The 20,265-nt window shown below is 43.9% G+C and overlaps 1 long non-coding RNA gene across 1 annotated transcript; it reads left to right on the top strand.

Annotated features, from left to right (window-relative positions):
• Positions 1–19,272: 19,272 nt before the first annotated feature.
• On the top strand, positions 19,273–19,688 carry LOC137905282 (uncharacterized). The gene is made up of 3 exons (XR_011105852.1): positions 19,273–19,316; positions 19,519–19,579; positions 19,663–19,688. It is a non-coding gene; the product is annotated as an uncharacterized lncRNA (long non-coding RNA).
• The last annotated feature ends 577 nt before the right edge of the window (positions 19,689–20,265 follow it).

Genomic DNA, 20,265 nt, shown 5'->3' with positions numbered 1-20,265 from the left:
CCATGGCCCGCAGGACTCAAAGTGAGAGAGCAGCTGATACAACGCCCTCAAGCCAATTTAGGGATTGAAGTAACTGTTGAAAATACTACGAACTGTGACATCACACTATGTGGCCGGACAACGCTGGGCTGGGTACATAGTATTGATGCTGTCAATCCATTGGAGCGCAAGTCTACAGAGGTTCCGTCATTGGGCAGCAGGTCCACATCATTAGTAGAACAAGCCCGGGCGACCAACACACCCACGACACTCAACAGCACGCACACACAGACACACACAAACACGAGTTGACTGTGTGTTTTTACATCTGGAATTGTGCCTGTGCTGTAAACTGTCACTTTAAGAGGGAGGGACACGAATGGCATGATGGGAAAAAGAGTCCAGAAGGAGTCTTGTAGTACGTTCCGGAGCAGCAAGTTGGGCAGTCTTTTGGAGGCGAGGGTCTGCGATCTCTGATTGTCGTTTTCCAGTTGCTGTTTGTTTTGAGCTCCGCTTTTGTTAGTGGACACTGCCCATTAGTGTGGGGCGTGCATTTTGCTGCTTATACGTAGTGGCTAGGGACTTAAACCTATTTTTTCTAATTTTTATTTTATTATCATAATTATTATTTCGATTTTTGTGTCATTATGTTTATTTTAGTTCTTAGTGTTCTGATCCTCTTGCTCCCCGAGGAACTAGCAATAAATAAAAAAAAAGCAACAGAGCGACTTTCATTTTCCACTTGCTGGAATTACGTTTTTCTTAAGTATCAAGACATCTCACATTAATGTAAGTTTCCTATATGATGTAATGCTTTATATGTTGTCACAGTTGAACCCAACTTGCCACCTGTCAACCTCTGCCTCCGCCTCTAATCAGCTTTTCCAATGCCTGGTAGCTTCAATGAACACCTTATTTAACTTATGAGATCATTGATAACTATAAGTTATAATGTAAAGGGTCTAAATAGCCCAATCAAAAAGAAGAAAATATTATTGCAGCTTAAACATTCTAAATGTGAAGTGGCATTATTACAAGAAATGCATTTATCAGATGATGAACACCAAAAGTTAAAAAGTCGTGGGCAGATAAAGTTTACTACGCATCTCACTGCTCTGGGAAAAGAAGAGGGGTGGCGATCTTGATCCATAGGCAAGTAAATTTTGTTGAAACTTTAGTATACAAGGATAGAGAGGGAAGATTTATACTGGTGAATGGGCTGATTGATGGTACCCCTGTCTCCTTTGTTAATGTATATGGCCCAAACGAGGATCAACCAGGATTCTTAAAGTTTGTATTCAGTCGAATTACAGAGTATAGTTCCGGTCTTTTACTCATGGGCGGAGACTTTAACTGCGTAACGTCACAACAAGACAGGCAACCTCAGTCTAAAACATCCTTGTCCAAAATGGGAAAAATGCTTAAATGTTTGTCGACTGAGGCAGGCATAGTGGATGTGTGGAGGTCTAAATTACCAAAAGGAAGGAACTTTACATTTTACTCTGCTAGACATGCATCTTATTCAAGGATTGATTACTTTTTTACTCCTAAAGCTGAATTGCATAGAGTTGAAGACATAACTATCTTGCCTATTACAATTTCAGATCATGCCCCGATCGTATCGCAGTGGAATGTAGGCTTATCACGAACCTCTGAGCAATGGAGACTGAACGCCTCTCTTCTCAATGATAAGGACTTTATTTCCCTCATTAAAACAGAGCTTAAGAATTATTTGGACACAAATAATACACCTGATATATCTCCTATTGTGCTGTGGGACTGTGCTAAAGCCTACTTAAGAGGAAGTATAATTTCTTATGCGACAGCAAGAAAGAAGAAACGTAATGCTAAACGAATAGAATTAAAGAATAAAATCTGTCAATTGGAAAATAAGCATAAACAATGGATATTGTCAAACTCTCTAATTGCTGACCTTCATGCAGCCGGCAGGGAGCTTCAAGAATTATTTTCTGAAAAGATTGAGGGAAACTTGAGATCTGTAAAGCATCAATATTATGAAGATGGAAACAGAGCGAGTAGGCTCTTGGCTTTCAAATTACGGAAACAACAATCCTCCAATATTGTCCATAAATTAAAATCTGGAAACGAGTTCTTAGTTAAGCCCAAGGAAATAGCTGACGCCTTTGCAAAGTTTTATAAAACTCTCTATCTAGATACAGACACTTGTCCGGATGAATCTAAAACTTTCTACAAAACATTAAAGTTACTGAGTTATCAGAAGCGGTAGCTGCGGCTCTGGACGAACCAATTCAGGATTGGGAAATTAAAAAAACCATTTCATCCCTGAAAAATAATAAAAGCCCTGGTCAAGAAGGCTTCATAAATGAATTCTATAAATATTTTCACGAGGAACTTACCCCACTCCTTTTAAATGCTTACCAACCATTCTCAAGAAACAAAAACAATGGCGGCTTCCTAGGTGGTTCTTGTCGTTGTGGTTGTTGTTTTTTGTGTTGTAAAAAAAAAAAAAAAAAAACCACGAGGGGATGGGAGTTATGTTAAAGATTGTCATTTAACCTTTTAAGAGACGGTGTAACTGTTTAAGTTTTTCTGCAGATTGGGGTTATTAAAAAAAGGTCTGGCCTACTTGCAAGTTCACTGTTACCATAACAAGTAGGGGGAATGTTGATGTTATGGTTAAGCTCGCCTATGTAGTTTAGTCTTAAGGGGGAGGGATGTAATATAGTGAATTACATGCCTCACCACCCCACACCACCAGAGGGCGTGGTGGACCGAGAGGACAAGTAAGGCGATGCAGGAAGCAGGAAGGAATGACGCAGCCAGTTACCGGGAGGGAAACAACGGAGATGAATAAACCAACCGGACCTGAATATCATGGAGTGATTCCTTCATTTATGACGTTACTACAAATTCCAATGGGGCTTCAGAACATCCCACTCCACTGACACGCACCTCGTATATGTGGCGGCTGTGGCTCAGTCGGTAGAGTGGGTCGTCCAGTGATCAGAAGGCCGGTGGCACCTCCTTTTAGAGGTGGAAAAAGTGCAGTCCATTTACAATTTACCATATATCTAACCGACTACGTCAAGCGTGAAGTAGACTCGGGCAAATACTGCGGCATGGTCATGCTGGACCTCCAGAAGGCCTTTGACACCGTTAACCATTCAATCCTATTGAATAAACTAGGGGCGATTGGTTCTGATAGCACATCAACAAACTGGATGAAATCATACCTAGAGGGACGAGAACAAATGGTGGACATAAACGGAACCTTGTCCTCGTCCCTCCCGGTGAGCTGTGGGGTTCCTCAAGGCAGCATTCTGGGGCCGTTACTGTTCCTCCTATACATTAACGACATGAATGCTGCCTGTAACTGCAAATTGTTCCCGTTTGCTGATGACTCAGCACTCCTGATTTCGGGAGAGGACAAAGTGCAGGTTGAGGAAGCTCTCAGCTCTGAGGTCACCAGAATCCGTACTTGGCTTTCTGATAACAAACTGTCACTACATCTTGGTAAAACCGAATCGATTCTTTTTGGGTCTAAACACTCTCTACGTGAGATAAATGTTAATGATTTTAAGGTCACAGTCGATAATATAGTAATCTCCAGCAAAGAAGAGATTACCTATTTGGGCTGTGTTCTTGATAAATACCTGTCTGGCAATAGTATGGCAACTAAGGTGATCAAAAAAGTCAATCAAAGAACAAGGTTTTTGGGCAGAATGTCTGCTTTTGTCTCCGGACGCTTGCTGGAGCCCTCGTTCAGCCCCTCTTTGACTATGCTAGCACCTCCTGGTACTCCAACATCAAAGTGTCCCTGAAAACCAGGCTCCAAACCTCCCAAAACAAACTGATTTGGCTACTCCTCAATCTGGGGCCCATGACCCACCTTCTTCCTGGACATTTTGCTAGCCTAAAATGGCTCAGGGTAGAAGACAGGGTTAAACAACTCAAAATGGGATTGGCATTTAAAATAGTCAATGCAGCTCTGCCCTCAGTCCCCTCAATCCCTGCATACCTGAATAAACACCTCCACAGATTTAGTGACACCCACAGCCACAACACTAGAGGGAGCTCAAACAACAACCTGATCACTGTCACGGGGGCTGGGCCGAACTGGACGCTCTAAACAGGCACTACACAGGATGCAGGCTTTGGCTGGTTTAATGGCCCACAAGGCAGCAATGAAATCAGGGGGATTTCATTGGCTCGCCGGAATCCAGCCGGAGTTCTGAGACGAGCTGGGAGGACTTCGGCGGGGAGGCTCTGCATAACTGCCAAGGAGACGACACGAGAACATGCAGTGACGTGGAGCCAGGGAGACGATGAGCACGTGGAGACAGGAGCTCTGGGAGACGCTGACGATCTGGCAGCTGGCAAGGCGTGGAGCAAGGGCCCGAGTGTTTATGGTGTAGGTGAGGAGACGAGGCTCGATTGGAATCAGCTGCGCAGGGCTGCCACTCCTGCTCCAACTCAGACAGAGAAAATGCATCAGGGAGAACAGAATCATGACAATGACACCCTCCTATAAGACTAACATGGGTAAATCATCTTTTTACAATACTGCCCCCCAAAGGTGGAACTGTTTGACTCCTGCCCTCAAAACATGCACCTCTTTGGCCTCCTTCAAAACGGCCTAGTATTGGGTTCTGCTCGAGATTTCTGCTTGTTAAAAGGATTTTTTTGGAGCATTTTTGTCTTTGGAAGCTAGTAAACAACTGAGAGAGGAATTTCCCACGTTCTGAAGAATATCTGCTGATTTTAAGCTTCTGTCGTTGCAGCTGAACACAATGTCTGTTAAATTCACTCTGCTCTTGGTCCTCATTATGGTCTCCATGTCCCGTAAGTATCACTGAATGCAGGATACTGGATGTGTGAGCTGAAACCACTTCAACAAGAACACTAATTCTCATGTTCTTTAACAGCTGGACATTTTCAGGCAGGCTCACAGGTAAAATAAGAATTTAACGTTTGCTTCATGTCGTGTTAATCTTATACAGATTATTGTGACTAAGAAGATGAAAATTCTAATACTTGTAACATGACTTTCAGAATAATGTTGCAATCACTTGGACTAATAATATATTTATCCAAATTTATGTCCGCAGTTTGGATGTCCAGAAGGCCATGAGCCTTTTTGTGGATCTGATGGAGTTACCTACAATAGTGAATGTGAACTATCCTACGCTAGGTTAGAGAAACTATTAAATTACAACACCAGTAAACAGAAAACACAGTTAACTAAGCTTTCTGACTGGTTTATTTACGCAGTATCCAGTTCTCTGACCGTCTATAATGAAACTGAACATTTCTTTTCTCACAGATCTAACATACCGGGCTTTGTTCTGGACCACGTCGGACGTTGCTGAGAAAACATCAGAAAACAAACACAGGAAGTGCATTTCATGACTTTGTCGTCTGAATGCTTCTTTAAACTGTGTACCATTTTAATTAATCATTATGAAGCAGAACACAAAAAATAAAAAGAATCACAAGCCTAATACTGAATATTTTGTGTCTGATGTGATTTATTCTCAGATGAAATGTCATCATTGTGGACTGAGAAGGTTACATGAATAAATTGAAAACCTCTTCACAGATATCTTAAGTTAAAAACACTGCAGTACATTTTAGACACTAGATTACTTAAACAGTGTTTTACAAATAGAGCATTTCCTAACCACGTCCATTAAGATTCAAGATACTTTATTATCATTATGCGAATGTAATAAAATTGTGTGAAGGCCCACGGCTTAAGGCACACATAGGAACATAATCAAAAACAAAAAACAAATAAATTACAGCGTCACTTAAAAACAGGACACCCCAACCACGCTGATAAGCCCCTTGAGTTTGTTCAGCGAAAACGTGCCGAATAAGGTCAGCAATCATCCCGCTTTGTAGCTGCTACGTCAGTAAACCAGCAAGCACTGCTAGCATCATACAAGGGGGTGGACCAAACTGCTAGCGTCATACAAGGGGGCAGACCAAACTGTTAGCGTCATATAAGGGGGTGGACCAAACTGTTAGCGTCATACAAGGGGGCAGACCAAACTGTTAGCGTCATACAAGGGGGCAGACCAAACTGTTAGCATCATCAAAGTTCAAGGTTCAAGGTTACTTTATTTGTACCCAAAGGTAGATTTGTTTTGCTGTTATACAAGGGGGCGGACCAGACTGCTTAGGCTGCTGCACCCGTGACCCTACCCTGGATAACCGGTTTGAAGATGGATGGATGATTCAAAGCATTTTTATTCCGTCCTGAGTTTTTTCGCAGATCATTGCGCTGTGTGTGCGTGAGTTCCTTGGCAGTTCCGGCAGAACAAGCTGAAAATACATGCTCTATGAGTTCAGATCTGTAAGATATTTGTCTTGGTGTGACAAGTAGATGAGGGAGAAGTGTAAAATAAAGCCTTCTTGATTCAAAATATTTTTATTACGACCTGAGATTGTTCTGTGTTCTGATGAAAAAAGGCAATGGATGTATTTGTGCTTGTTCTTCCCGTTTCATCCAACCATAATTCAAAGAACCAGACTCGAGAAAGTCTTGAGAGGACAGTCTGGATCATCTAGATCCCATGAGGAAAAGGAGGCAGAGCAGAATGAGGGCCACAGACACTAACCCAGCAACCTCCACTGACTCAGAGTCCAGGGAGGAGTTAACTCTCATGTGCACTGCGGCCGCCCCAACACATAACTTCCTGCTCAACAACCATCCGAACCCCAAGGTTAATGTGGTGCATTAAAATTGGGGAGGGGTGCCTAAGATTATGTGGATGTGTCTATTTACATAGTGGTGTGCTGTACTAGTGTGGCGAGGCACGCGAGGCCTCAGCCAGCCAGGCGGGAAGGAGGAGGGGGGCCAGCCATAGTGCCCCCCACCCTCAACCATCCTACAGCATCAACCCCGCAGGTGCCAGGAGTCCCAACTACATTTATGTCTGGAGACGGCCGGAGCAGGGCCCAGCCAAGTACCGCACAAGCCCCCCAGGCCAGAGGGGGAACCACTAAGCCCCCGGGGAGAGGGGGGAGGAGGAAAGAGGGGGGGAAAGTGGATTACAAGGGAGGGTGGAGAGATTGGCTGCAGGAAAAGGGACCAAGGGAGAAGGGAGGAGTGAGGAGAGGGAGCCGCGGGGCCCCCAGGACACCCACCACACCCAAACCGCCAAAGTCAGCGGAGGAGCGACTTTGGCGGTTTGGGTGTGGTGGGTGCCCCTAGCACAGGGGGTAGCACCTTGGCACGGCAACCCCGGAAGAGCACCGGGGGACGGTCAAGACACATGTACCACCCAGAAGAGACCAGGGGGGTCGAGCCGCCCGCATAGAGCCAAGGCGACAGCCCCCGAAAAGTTAGTCCAACAACAGATGTCAGAGTCGGAAAAGCCCATTTTCTTCATCATATACTGAGCAGTGTTGGGAAAGTAACTAAAGTAACTCGTAACTTAAAGTAATAATATTACTTTTTACCAGAAAAAGTAGTGTAACTTGTTACTTTTTCATTTTGAGTAATAATATTACTTTTACTTTTTTTTCAAAAGTAATATATTACTTTTTTCACTCCGACCGGATACGGAAACGATTCGTCCTCGTCTGTTTTTAAGGTCGGTGGCGTAAACTCGATCCATTCCGTTTGGTGTTGTTTTGCTGCCCGCTCGCACCTCGGAGGCAGGATTACATGCAAAGACAAAGATTAAACTCGTGAGAAATAAAATCTAAATACACAATTAGTGCACTTTATCCACAGAATATGGGTCTAATTTATACTGAAAATATATTTATTCTGTATCAGGATTTGCTTTTACAATATCGACATCTCGGCGCAGTGGTAAGCACTGTTGCCTCACAGCGAGATGGTCGCAGGTTCGTCTCCGGCTTGTGACCATTCTGTGAGGAGTTTGCATGTTCTCCCCGTGCCTGCGTGGGTTCTCTCCGGGTTCTCCGGCTTCCTCCCACCACCAAAAACATGCAGCCTAGGCTGATTGGTGACACTAAATTGCCCGTAGGTGTGAGTGTGTGTGTGGCTGGTTGTCTGTCTCTGTGTTGCCCTGTGATGAACTGGCGGCTTGTCCAGGGTGTACCCCGCCTCTCGCCCATTGACTGCTGGGATTGGCTCCAGCTTGGCCCGCGACCCGATAGCGGAATAAGCGGTTAGAAAATGAACATGAATATCGACATCTCACTTTCAATTTTAGAATACAAAATGTTGATTACTATTTATATTGGAGATGTATTTAAATTGCATTAATTGTTTGTAGTATTGATACATTCTGAATGTTCTGATGCACCTTCTGCACAACTTCTAAAAATTAAAATAAACATTTTTCTTGTTATTCTTATTACACTAATGTGCATATTGTTTGCATTGAAATGCACCAGAACACGTTGCCTCATGGCCCAGCAGCACTTTGGGCTTGTTGCCTGCTTTAATAAACAACTGAAGTTTTTCAGAAAGTGTGTTTCAACATCAGCTTGAGTCCAGATGTGAATTTATGAATTCCTACAAAGTAAAAGTCTTCATGTTCATTTAATTCAAATGAGGGTCCAGATGGACTCAGACGGACTCATCATGTCGTGTGTTCAGGACTTATCATGTCGTGTGTTCAGGTCTCATGATGTTGTGTGTTCAAGAACCTGTTTGGAGTTAAACCAACAATAAGAAGTTACAATGTTGGCGGTAAAAAAGAGGAGAAGAAACATCTTCTAATGTTGAACATGAAAAAGTGAGACTTTAGGGGAGAAAGGATGCAATTATTGAGGACGAGAAGAAAAAGTAACTTAAAGTAATAAGTAACTAATTACTTTTGGCAGGGAGTAATAAGTAATGTAATGTAATTACTTTTTTCAGCAAGTAATCAGTAATAAGTAATATATTACTGATCTTGAGTAACTTGCCCAACACTGATACTGAGTAATGTGTGTCCTATGAAGGATCTTATACTGGATGAGTTGGTTTCTGTGTTTTGTCATTTTAAATGCATTTTCACAGATTTGGGTCAAAATTCATGATCTAAGGTTAGTGACAGATCCGTTTCCCATTTTGAGACGGGAAGAAATATCGTACCTGTACTTGAGAGAAGTTTATAAATCTTAGTGATAGAGTATAAAGCTCCATCACCGTGGTATTAAATACCAAACGCACCAGTAATGAAATAGGCTGACTCCAGGTTACTTTTTCTACCGGCAGCGTGGATCCATCTTGGCCCGCCGCCATCTTGTTCTGCCCAGTTTTAACTGTCGGGGAAAGCTTTGTGACTTCCATAACAAATACAGGTGGCTGAGGCGGGCCCCGGAGTGTTGGAATTCTTTTCTTAATTGTATTCTTTACCTGAAGATAGTAAAGGAAATTTCCGCTTCCGAGTTCATATTTTTGGAACAATTTTGTAGATGACATAAACGCATTGTCATGAAAGAGATGATGGAGTTGAGAGATTCCCTTCTGTTCCCACGTACCTGAAATAGTGCTTGACGCTGGGCCACCTGAAAAATAACGGAGCTAATATGGGCCAGAAATGCTTCATAAATTCGGTTTGGAAGACGCCGGGCATGGTGCTTTACCATTAGTAAAATATCTGACTGATTTCTTCTGTTCCTGTTTTTTTTTGTAAGAGGCGTATGATATACTTTTACCTCTGATTACAGCTTTCCCTGCTTCCCAGAGTAAAGACGGAGATGAGTTTGGAGAGTCATTCATTTCCAGATAGTCTGCCCACTCTCTTCTTATGACCCTATCAAATTCTGCATCTTTAAGCAAAGAGGTGTTAAAGCGCCACGTCGACGGGGGTTTAAAGGTCGCTGCGATTTGTAAGGTAAGCGTGACCGGAGCATGATCGCTGATAATTATTGGATTAATTTTAGTAGAAATATTCTCAATCACAGAATTATTTGTGAGAAAATAATCAATTCTTGAGAATGAACGGTGCACAGAAGAAAAGAACGTGTATTCCCTCTTCGTTGGATTCTTTAATCTCCAGCCGTCGCCAAGGCCAAAATCATCCATATATTCCAGTAGTACTTTGGCTGATTGTGAACGCCTCGTGTGTACTGTAGTACTGGAGCGATCTACTGATGGATTTAGAACTCTGTTGAAGTCTCCGCCGATGATGATAGTTGAGTCTGCTGTTAGCTCGAGTAGCTGAGAGAACAATGTGTGGAAGAAGGCCGAATCATCACTATTAGGAGCGTACAGATTCACAATTGTGTATAATTTATTGAATACGGTTGCCTGAATAATAATGTATCGGCCCTCTAGATCCGTTACAGTGTTGTTTAACGTGAAGAGTAGTCTCTTGTGTATTAATATAGAGACTCCTCTTTGTCTGCTGTTATAGCAGGCAGAAAAAACTTGACTGAGATTTGTGTCTGTGAGTAATTTCTCTTCTGATTTTTGTAAATGGGTTTCTTGTAGGAGACAAATGTCTGCTTTTAATTTTGAGAGATGCTCTAAGATGTTGGTTCTTTTTGCCTGAGAGCGAGCGCCACACACATTCCAAGATACCAAAATTAACTTAGACATACCGATGGTGAGCAGTCAGGTCTAACTGTGTGTATCTCTGTAAGCTGCTTACTATGTCTCAAGTAGACCCTGCTGATTATTGCTCACAGGCTGAAGACCGCCAAGAATACAGATTAGATGGTTGCAATTGGTGAGGGCAAAGGTCAGAAGCGAGGAATTCACCAGGAACTGGTGGCCAGGAAGGGGACCAGCAACAATCATCACTATCATCACTAAACATCTGTGTATCTGAGGTTGACCTGATGCTTCATATTCAGTGTGTTGTAAACACAGTGATCAAAGTTTCAGTGTCACAATGATCTGACTACACAAGACAGAAGTACAGTCGAACCTCGGTTCGCAAACTCCTCGTTGCACTGACAAGTCGGTCTACGAACACAATTTAAGAACAAATTTTGATTCGGATAGCGAACAAGTTTGGGTGTACGAACACCCGAGCGCACTGACTCCCACGCTCGCCATCATCAAACTTGTCAGTTGTGTTTATAGAGTGTATGGATCCGCCGCCGCCCAGTCGTGGAGAGGAGACGAGAAAGTAGTGCTTGGAGTATGACAGCAAGAGAGCACATTTTAGCGAGAGAAAACGAACCATGTCGATGGTTCTGAACACCTAATGGCTGACTCACATTCTCACTAGGAATGTCCACCCTCTGATCAATAAGTTCAGTCGTCCAGTGAGACAGTAAAGTTCCGCTGCGTCTTGTTCCGTGCGCCATTACAGTCCACAAGCAGGACATAACGAAGCTGCTTCACTTCGTCCTGTCCAGGGTGGATGGAGGGGACGGAGGGGGTGTCGCAGGGTTGGTAATAACGCTGAAGGTAGCGTTTTGACTGCTCGCGGGGATGCAAAAAGCCGTGGAAATAGCGCCATACGCGGTTGAGATTGTGGGAGAATATACACTGCTAATGGCGGAGGGGGCAGTGGGTGCTGCTTGCCGTCCAACCATAAATAATTAGATGATGGCTGGGTTTACTTGAGAGATGAGGAAGTGGTCCATGTAAACTGGACGCCTGGTGATGTCGTAATATGCAAATTAGGTTGTATTCCCGTCACAAATTTTGGTTCATTCTGATGACTATTCTCATTTACAGTATGGCTTTATCAAATTACAACCTTTTACAAAAGTAATGTCAAAACTGAATATTGTATTGTAAAAACTCTGGTGGCCAGAGAGTTAACAATGACCGCCAGCAGCGTTGTTAACCAACGGGATGCTGCTGGAAATTGGATTACTGTGGCTTGAAGACAGAGACGAAGAAAAGGAGGAAGACGGGTGCATCAACAGCAAGAGAAGAGGAAATTAAAGACTTTAGGTCCGAGCAGGGACTTTGAATGTTGGGACGATGCCAGAGCTGGTTGTAGGGAATTTCCATATAAGATGGGATTCCACAACGTGATTACACGCCGACACCACTAGGAACGCACAACATTTAATTTGGTATAGGTTTGACCAACTTCCATGAATGTCTCATTTGGTGACGTCACACACAACACAGATGAACATGGGCTTAGGTTGGCTGGGGCAAAGTCCCGCCTTCAGGGGACAGAATGACGTGAGGACGAAGCAGGAAGCGTCTTCATTCCAATGGAGCGCGGGCACGAGAGCTGTGTTGGAACCTCAGCGCTGATATCTGAACCAACCTGATCTGTTAATTATATAAATGTCTTAATCTTAACCCACATTCTCCTCCTTGAATACGCACCCACTATGGAGAACAAGAACCGGAAGAGGGTTTGGTAAAACCCTACATGGTGGACATGATGATGAGGAGGAGGAAGGTTGATGTGTTGTGTGTCCAGGAGACCAGGAGGAAAAGAAGCAAGGCTAGAAGCTGAGGAGCAGGATTCAAGTTGTTTAACGGAGGAGAGGAAAGAAGAATGGAGGAGGAGTTATCTTGAAGGAAGAGTTGGTGCAGAGTGTTCTAGAGGAGAATATTTGGCTGTTTGGCTTATTGGTGGGGGCGGGGCATCTGCTAATCGGGACGGGAGTTGCCCTGGTGTACCGGAAAGTCTCCAAGACGGCGGCTTTCAAAGTTCTGGATAAATTGACCATGGATCTAAAAGTGCTCTTCGGGGCTTTTGGGGACCGTGTGATGGCCCGAATCGAGGATCTGGGCAAAGAGCTCAGGGATCGATCCGGGGAGGACCGGCAGGAACTGGATACTATCTTGCGCCAGCAGGTAGAACTGTATCGGCAGATCTCCGGACTGAATCCTGGCTTGGAGGGACTGAAGTCTCGCCTTGGGACACAAAATGAGGAATAACTGAGGACCAGTTGTGTATTTGGGTTAAGCTAAAGTTTCATTTCGGCTGAATATTGGATCTATTATGTCTCCAGCCCCCCCCCCCACTCCCCCTCTGAGAGATCTTGTTTCAATGTTGCATTGTACTTGTACTGTGTTGACAATGACAATAAAAGCTTTCCAGCTTTCCATTCCACATTGCATTGTTAATTTTAAGCTCAATATTATTGATTGAGTCTTTAATTTCTTTGCCAAATAATTTATTCAGATTTTGCCAGATCATTTTTGCATTCCCCTTTGCTTCGACAATGATATCCATGAAGAATTTTGCTTTAGCCTTTCGTTTGAGTTACTTTATCCCTTAAAAATTTTAATGTTTGTCTTTCTGTAATGAGACCAGTTTTAAATGATTTTTTAAGTTGTTCATCTCTGTCCTTCATTATTTTCCTGCCTTCATCGTTTAACCAAGGCAATGAATTCCCCTTTCTTTTATGTTGATTCCCCTTTCTGGAGAAGTTTGGCATTACTTCTGTCACGCCTCGAGGCGGGGCGGGGTCATGCCCTCACTATCCCTCCATGTCGTCACCTCACAGTCCTCCTGCAATCACCTCACTCCCATCACCTGTGTTTCTGTCAGCACCTGCAACCCGTCAGCAATCAGCCCGGACACTACTTAAACCCAGCTCAGTCCTCTGCTCCCTGCCAGATTGTCAGTGATGCTACCTGCTTTCCAGCCCTTCAGACCGACCTCCCGTGTATCGACCCTGCCTGCTTCCCGGACCCTGCCTCTTTGCCTGTCCCTTGTGTTCCGTCTGCCTGACCTGCCTGACCACCCGGTGTCTGGCCCTCGCCTGCCCCTTGGACTTTCCTCGTGCCTGCCCCCCCTGGACCTGTCAGATTTTGCATATTTTAAGGGGGAATTGTACAACTAAAAACTGGGTTTTTGTGATTCTTTCAGGTTGGCTGACAAATAGTAAATCTGAGTGTTTTTGAACATGAGGTTATCCGGGTGGGCTGTTCTATTAACTGTGAGATTAAAATGCTCAGTAACTCGTTTAAGATTTTTTTTCTGGTCTTTTTTTTCATTCCAGTTTGTTAAAATCTCCAATGATTATTATCTTTGTGTAAATCACAGTAGACATTTTAGTTTATCATAAAAATCTAATTTAGTAGTTGGTTACCATATACACAGATTACGGTAAATTACAGTGCAGTTGAGAGTGATATATTCACGCCAACACGCTCAAATTGGATGTCTTCTGGCCATTCAATCTGTTTACATTTTAAGGTGTTTTTGCAATAGAACTCCTCCACCCCTGCCATGTGTCCTGTCATTCCTGTACACGTTATACTGAGGCATAGTAATTACAGCATCTGATGAAGGTGTCAACCATGTTTCAGAAAGGCAGAGAAAGTCAATGTTGGAGTAGATGTTCTAGCTCTTTGCGTTTAGGTGCCATACTCCGAATATTTAAATGTCCACCCAATAGCCCTTTTGGTTTGCCACATGGATCCCAAATAGTTTTGGCCTGGTTTAAAGTATGAAACATATTTGTACATGTGTGCCTTCCTAACACTGGATAGCAGAGGTGGAGGCCCGGCCGACAAAGGTGGGGGCCCGGCCGGCAGAGGTGGGGGCCCGGCCGGCAGAGGTGGAGGCCCGGATAGCGGTGGTGGAGGCCCAGCCGTCAGAGGTGGAGGCCCGGATAGCAGAGGTGGAGGCCCGGCCGGCAGTGATGTTAGCTGATCTAGCAGTGGTGTTAGCCTGGCTGCTCGAGGTGAAGGTCCAGTTAGCAGTGATGTTGGCCAAGCTGGCACTGGCCCAGGGTTTAGTTCAACGTCACCAGCCAAAAGAAGTATCAACAACAGATTAAAAACACCCAGGAGTGATTTGCCTGTAACAGCCTGTTCCTGCTCACCTGAGGGTGGCCTGGCATGGCCATAGTCCAATACCTTTGTGACTAGCATGTGCTGACTCCAACAAGGTTAGCGTGCCCCTTTTTCTTGGACATGTTGAACTTAGCAGAAGATAGAGGGTTATCCAAACAGAGGAATACGTTGATAGCACAATCCAAGGTCCTATTTGATATTTGGATGACTTTTTAGAATCAGAATCAGAATCAGAAGTAGTTTATTGCCATTCTCAATGAGGGTTCACAGACTAGGAATGTTCCTCGGTGAAGTCGTGCTACATGTAACAGTAATGACTAAATACAAAAAACATACAAGTACAGACACATAACAAAACAGCAGGATCAAGACTGGATACACAGACGTGTATTAGCAGCAGTAAAACTAGCGTAATCACGCAGTGCAAATAGAACAGTGCAAGTTACCGGTAGTAAAATGTTCAGGAGTCCGGGACAGAATTATTAAGTGTTCATGAGTCCTACAGCCGAGGGGAAGAAGCTGTTCTTGTGGTGGGAGGTTCTGGTCCGGATGGACCGTAGCCTCCTGCCTGAGGGGAGAGGGTCAAAGAGTCCGTGTACAGGGTGAGAAGGGTCGGCTGTGATCCGACCTGCACGCCTCCGAGTCCTGGAGACATACAGGTCCTGGAGCGATGGCAGCTTGCAGCCGATCACCTTCTCAGCAGCACGTACAATGCGCTGCAGTCTGTGTCTGTCCCTGGTGGTGGCGCTAGCCTTACCACACGGTGATGGAGGAGGTGAGGACGGACTCCACGATGGAGGTGTAGAACTGCACCAACATTTTGGTTGGCGGCTTGAGTTTCCTCAGCTGCCGCAGGAAGCAACACCCTCTGCTTAAGTAAGCACACAGGACCTGCCAACCTGTGTGCCAGCACCCCTGCAGCCATCTTGGCAAAATCAGGAAGTGCAAGAAGAGCGGAGACGTACAGAGTTGTGGAAATTATAGGGGGCTAAAGCTGATGAGTCTTGGATGAAGTTATGGGAAAAGGTGGTTGAGTGCATCCCTGGCATTGAGAGAGTCGTGATCAGGAAGTGCAAGAAGTGAAGGAAATAGAGGAGATGAAGAAGTGATGGGCATGTTTTGTTGCTGTGGGTGTCACTAAATCTGTGGGGGTGTTTATTCAGGTATGCAGGGATTGAGGGGACTGAGGGCAGAGCTGCATTGACTATTTTAAATGCCAATCCCATTTTAAATTGTTTAACCCTGTCTTCTACCCTGAGCCATTTTAGGCTAGCAAAATGTGTTGTGTCCCGTAGGGCCAAGGAGCAGAGCAAGATCCCAAAAATGCAGAGACAGAGTTGGGAAACCAAAATAGAGTCTTTAATTGTTCCCAAAACACAAAACACTCAGTCTAAACTGTACTGAGGGGTGGACGGGCTGGAATGTCCAGGAAGAAACCAACACAAAATCGCAGCCAAACGAAAATGCAGAAACAACAGCCGGGCTGGAAGTCAACTCCAACAAACAAAATCCAAAATACTCAGCTGGGTTCGGAAACTGGCAGAGAACGGAACGGCTTCTCCAAAAAACGCAGGGACTGGAACGGGAACTGGAACAGGAAACAGGTACGGGAGGCATTCGGGTGATCTGGTAACTGACGGTGGAGACGGAGGGATTTTAAGCAGTGGGGTAATGGGGATGATGGGTTCCAGGTGCGTCTGTAACTGCCGCTCCGTTCTCTGCCACGCCCACTGTCAAGAGAGAGAGGGAGAGGGGAGAACGAATGAAACCAAAACAACCCCGAACCCCAACAAAATGTCTGGGAAGAAGGTGGGTCATGGGCCCCAGATTGAGAAGTAAACAAATTAGGGTGTTTTGGGAAGTTTGGAGCTTAGTTTTCAAGAATCCAGAAAGTTTTATTGTCACTCCCACACTCGCATGAAAGGAACGAAAAATAGTACTCAGGTCCCAGATCGAGGCGTGTAACAATCAGTCATTAAGACAGACACACAGTCATTCAATGCAAACTCTGTTTCAAAATATGTACACATTATTAATTGCACAGATACCCGAAAAGCAGCATCCAATGGTATGAAATGAATCCGACAAGGCAGCAGTAATTATGACCTGATAATCCACCTCTGAGTTATCCACTGTTCATAACTGTCACAGCATCAGGGAAGAAACTGTTTTTGAACCTGGTGGTTCTTCATGCTGCAGTTTGCCTTTTTCCTGCACCTCCTGCTGTAAATGTCACTGACGGTGGGTAGGCTGCTTTCCAAAGCAGGGGTGTAGCCTCCTTTCCTTTAATCCACAATCATCTCCTTCGTTTTCTTCACATTGATGCAGAGGTTGTTTTCTCTGCACCACTGCACCAGATGTTCCACCTCCTGCATGTTCTCCGACTCGTCGTTGTTGAGGATGCGTCCCACCACTGCTGTGTCGTCTGCGAACTTAACAATATGACTGCTCGGGTACTCAGCCTTGCAGTCATATGTCAGCAGGGTGCAGGGTTATAATAGTTTTGGATTTTTAATTATAGTTTAGTTTTAGTTAGTTTTGAATTTGTTTTCTCTAATTCAGTTAGTTTTAGTTAGTTTTTAGAGTGGATTTGTTAGTTTTTATTAGTTTTAGTTTTGTTTTTATTCGTTTAATTTAGTTTTTATTAGTTTTAGTTTTTCATACTTTGTGTTATTTGTCAGACGCAGGATTAAAAAATAATAAAATAATACAACTCAACAAAAGATAACATAAAATAATTAATATTTTATATATAACAGTCCGCAGCATAGCTGCTAACGTGCTACAATCTCGCAGTTAGCTTTCTTGTTTCTCTCCGTCGTAATAAACACATCCCACATGGGGCTGGAGCGCTCGGCGTTTCCTGCCGGCTTCCGTTGCTAGTGACGTCACCAACCCGAGTCGCAACGAGCAGTGACGGGAACAGCCGGACGGAGCCGCTGGCTCATGTAAAACTCCTCGAGCAAAATAAATCAATTTCAAAATCGATAAAGACGAAAACGAAGGGATTAGTGTCTTTAATTTTTATTAGTTTTAGTTAGTTTTGTGAACGGACAATACCGTTTTAGTTAGTTTTAGTTTTCTCTTTTAATTTTAGTTTTTATTTAGTTCAGTTAACGAAAATGTTTTTTCAATTCTAGTTTTCGTTTTTTCGTTAGTTTTCGTTAACTATAATAACCCTGGCAGGGTGAACAGCAGAAGGCTCAGAACAAGGACAATTGGGAGGGGCCACCAGTGATCACAGCCAAACCAATTCTATTCAATTCAATTCAATTCAATTCAATTCAGTTTTATTGATATAGCTCCAGATCACAACATAAAGTCATCTCAAGGCACTTTACAGGATTAGCAGGGAAACACAGAACCCAACTTGACCCACAAGAGCAACGGAGGCAAGGAAAAACTTCCCTTTAACGGGCAGAAACCTTGGACAGAACCTAGGCTCATGGTGGACGGCCATCTGTCTGGCTGGCTGGGTTGAGAGAGTAAGAGAGAGAGAGAGAGAGAGAATGGCAGGTGTGCCATGTCACCATAACCTGCCAGGAACAGGTAAGTCAAACTGTTAGTAAAGGGTCAACAAAACCCAGATTCAGGAGAGGACATCGAGTAGCAAAACTGCTCAGTAGGAGATGCAAGGTAACACGTTTTCTGAATGGTGTCAAGATCAGTGGAGCCCAAATAACCATCCTAGAAAAGCCATGGCTTGAGATGCACCTACCTCATGTCAGAATCCAGTCCCTGGATGCACTACTTCCAGATCACCAGCTCCGAGTTACTGCCGCCAATGGGACTGAATTACCCTATGAAGGATGGGTTGAACTACTGCTCCAGATCAAAAGTGCAAAGCATGGAAGTGTGGCTATACAGGTTCCCATGCTGGTAAGTCAGCACTGTGAACGCGCTCCATTGCTTGGCTTTAATGTAATTGAGGAAATCATTTTGGAGAGCCAGGAAGATGCAGAGAGTGTCAGCTTAAGTGACTTACTAGCAGAGATAATGCAAGTCAATCCAAACACAGCTGAAGCTCTAGTCTCAGTCATCAGTGAGACTTCAACTCGAACAGAGCAAAGAGAACGGGGGAGAACCACCATCAAAAGTGGAAAAAAAGGGTTCACAATCCCAAGTGGCCAAAGCTGCATGCAAAGTGTCATATCAGCGCATGGCCAGCAGGGGGGACAATGCTGTTTGAGCCCAATGTTGGAGATGTGTTGCCAGAGGGGTGAGATATGTTTCCAGCTCTTGTAGATGTAACTGTAGGCTCTTATAAAACAGTGAAAATATATGTAATATATATGTGTGTATATATGGTTTGTACTAAATTTGAAATTGATTATTCATAAGGTCGACATGTTCTCAGGGTAAGGCGTGACAAATTCAAAGATCAGTGATACACAAAATAAAAACTGCAATGTGTAATCTTGGAGCTGCGTTTCCACTGGGATCAAAAACACGTTTTTAACAGTCGAGCTCTCTGCCTCTCCTCCTCAAACACATTTAATACGAGATGCCGTCGGCATCCCCCTCCTTTCTCCATCACTTGAACGTCACATCCAACATACCTGTTGCAATCCCTTCATCCACCTTACTCCACCCACTCCCACCTGCCCCCCCCCCTCCTCCCCAGTCCTGCACGTATTTAACCAGCCCTTTTACGCTGACTCTCTACCACTTCATCCTCGTTGCTGTTTGCAGAACGATCAGTACGAAGGTAAGACTCACTCCTCTCTCTCTCTCTCTCTCTCTCTGCCCAGATGGCCGCCTACTGTCTAGTATTGGGTTCTGCTCTAGATTTCTGCTTGTTAAAAGGATTTTTTGGAGCATTTTTTTCTTTGGAAGCTAGTAAACAACTGAGAGAGGAATTTCCCACGTTATGAAGAATATCTGCTGATTTTAAGCTTCTGTCGTTGCAGCTGAACACAATGTCTGTTAAATTCACTCTGCTCTTGGTCCTCATTATGGTCTCCCTGTCCCGTAAGTATCACTGAATGCAGGATACTGGATGTGTGAGCTGAAACCACTTCAACAAGAACACTAATTCTCATGTTCTTTAACAGCTGGACATTTTCATCCAGGCTCACAGGTAAAATAAGAATTTAACGTTTGCTTCATGTCGTGTTAATCTTATACAGATTATTGGTGACTAAGAAGATGAAAATTCTAATATTTGTAACATGACTTCCAGAATAATGTTGTAATCACATGGACTAATAACATATTTATCCAAATGTATGTCTGCAGTTTGGATGTCAACCACACTATGGGCCTCTGTGTGGAAGTGATGGAGTTACCTACAATAGTGAATGTGAACTATCCTACGCTAGGTTAGAGAAACTATTAAATTACAACACCAGTAAACAGAAAACACAGTTAACTAAGCTTTCTGACTGGTTTATTTACGCAGGTATTTTCTGCCTGTTTCCAGTTCTCTGACCGTCTATAATGAAACTGAACATTTCTTTTCTCACAGATTGTCCACACCGGGCTTACATCAGCTATACTTCGGACGTTGCTGAGAAAACATCAGAAAACAAACACAGGAAGTGCATTTCATGACTTTGTCTTCTGAATGCTTCTTTAAACTGTGTACCATTTTAATTAATCATTATGAAGCAGAACACAAAAAATAAAAAGAATCACAAGCATAATACTGAATATTT

This window comes from Brachionichthys hirsutus, chromosome 16, assembly GCF_040956055.1.
Source record: "Brachionichthys hirsutus isolate HB-005 chromosome 16, CSIRO-AGI_Bhir_v1, whole genome shotgun sequence".
Taxonomy (NCBI): Eukaryota; Metazoa; Chordata; class Actinopteri; order Lophiiformes; family Brachionichthyidae; genus Brachionichthys; species Brachionichthys hirsutus.
Note: the sequence above shows the minus strand (reverse complement) of the source record. Positions and strands in the feature narration are given on the sequence as shown.